The sequence below is a fragment of the Penaeus monodon genome, chromosome 1 (assembly GCF_015228065.2).
Source record: "Penaeus monodon isolate SGIC_2016 chromosome 1, NSTDA_Pmon_1, whole genome shotgun sequence".
In the NCBI taxonomy this organism is placed as follows: domain Eukaryota; kingdom Metazoa; phylum Arthropoda; class Malacostraca; order Decapoda; family Penaeidae; genus Penaeus; species Penaeus monodon.
The window spans coordinates 64,796,289-64,798,788 of record NC_051386.1 but is presented as its reverse complement, the minus strand read 5'-3'; positions in this window follow the sequence as shown (position 1 = coordinate 64,798,788).

Below are 2,500 nucleotides of genomic sequence, written 5' to 3'. Positions count from 1 at the left end.
TCATGGTCCAACCTATCTTCACTGCAAAGTGAGTGTCAGGGAAGGACACTACGTTTGAAAGGAACAAGCTGGCCGGTGTTCAGGAGGAGCTGCCTGTAGTTCGCATATGAATTACTTTTCTGTTTATAGGCTCAATTATATATATATATATATATATATATATATATATATATATATATATATATATATATATATATTATATATATATATATATATATATATATATATACATACTAATTAACCATCACCACTATATCATCGTAAATATTCAGCAAAATCACAACCGTAAACGCCATGAGATAATAATAAGACGAATAGCGGGAGTCTTGAACGGAGTTCAATTTGATGCGTTCCGAATGTCGAGGTTCAACAGATGGGGCGAAGATCCTGGTGCATCATCTGACAGTTGTTCTTCCAATCAGTTGAGTTTCCAATCATGACTGAGTAGGACGCACGAAGCGTCGATTGCACCACACTATATTGGCCCCGTGGCAGCTTGATGTGGTAATCACGAAGATTTGCCACCACGCCATGACAGTGCCTGCCAGAAGATTGCAACAGGAGCTTCCTGGCGAAGATGCACCACAGGACTGCCTGCGGAGGACGCGTCACGGGGACTGCCTGCGAGGATGCGCACAGGGACTCCTGCCAAGGACGTGCCACAGGAGCTTCCTGCTGAGGATGCGCCGGAGGAGCTGCCTGTCGAGGGGACGCGCCACAGGAGCTGGGCCCGCCCAGGATGCCTTGGCGGAGCTGCTGTCCCCCGGATACCAAGGAGGAGTTCGCATCTAGGGTACCATGGAGGAGCTGCTGTTAGAGGACAGCCGGAGGAGCTGCCGTCCGAGGATATCCCGGAGGAAACTGCCGTCCGAGGATATCCCGGAGGAGCTGCCGTCCGAGGACAACCGAGGACCGTTGGAAGGGGAAAAGCGATGGTGCAGCCAGTTCTGAGAGAAGGCAGGACCCTGATCGCCGGAAGAGTGCGGATGACGGAAGGGGGAGATCCTGGGGCCACATCACCGAAGGATGTAGGACCTCGGAGCCTCGGTGCAGGCATAATAATCTCTACTGGGTGTGCCAGTTCGCCTGCGTACCGATGGGAGTTTTCAACTTTCTTTCAGCGATGGGGTCATGTCTAGTCAAACCTCCATTACCCACAGTCCAATGTACATGCAGAGGGTTGCAGTGAAGCAAGTCAATATCTGATCATGAAGCCCGCACCCAACGGGAATATTGACAGTGACGAGTTCGACAGAGGATTACTGGAGTTGCGTAACACCCCGAACTTCATTGGTCGTTCTCCTCTCAGATTCTGTTCGTATGCCCCTTCGCTCCTGTGTGCCTGCCCACTCTAGTGCCTTCATGAAGGAGTGGCAAGACCAAGGCTCTCAGATTGGTCAAATGCCTTCGATGACACACACCCAAGCCGACAAGGGTGACCAATGGGGTTTCTTGCCCGTGCATCGACCAAAGCCACCCCCAGCGCTCATGACCCCCTGGCCCAACCTTGACCCCAAATGGACATTACTTCGAGTCGCCCCGCTCCCCCCGCCCTCCCGGGGCTACCGTGGTCTCTTCAACATAAGCCGGCCATACCAACCTCGGTCCACGCTACAGAAAACTTACACTACCAATAAACTTGTGAACCTGGACTGTGCGTTTAAGAAGTCCCTCACAAAGGCTGAAGACTGCGACCGGCGTGCTATAGTACAGGCCAAGGACGGGAAGACCCGCTATGGGCAAGCGTGCCCACTCACTTTTCAAGTTAGAAACTGGGCGCTTGTGCAAATCCAGGATCCCACATCCAAGCGTTGAGATAGCGGGTAGGCAAACCGCGAGGCGAGAGGTCTGTCGCTGACGAAGCGTCGAAGACAGCGCTGGGATATACCTCGCTCCTGTCCCCTGATCACATTAAACACTGCACTGAACACTATAGACACTGCACAACACTACACTATGTCACCATATTCACTGCACTAATGAAAAATACTCCTGAGCAGGTTGTTACTGAGTGCACGAGGGTGGAGGAGGCACGAGGCAAGCATCAGAACTGAATCTGCTGGATCACTACGCTGTGTCAGGTTCGTATATATTTTTGTTTGGTGTTTCTCTACAATGTTTGAAGGTGAAGAATTTACCGATGAATTCCCTTTCCTTGCCATATTGTATTATACAATTATCTCTTACAAAGTCTGTATATAATATTAGTAATAATCTGAAAAAAGGCATAACAAAAAATATTGAATCAGTTACTGAAGGTAACACAAAATAAAAAAACATCTCACAAACACATGCTAAACATATGTAGAAAAATCCCTATAGAAATAATTTTATAAGGCACGTATTATTTTTTTTTACTGTAATCGCATATGGTAGTCTGTCACACTCCCACAGTACCTAAAATCTCAACAGCATAAGGTGAGTGCAATGTATTAAAAACGTAATTATAGCCAAGAGCAGGAACGACTGCAAGCACAGTACCTCCTCCTTCAACACCCAC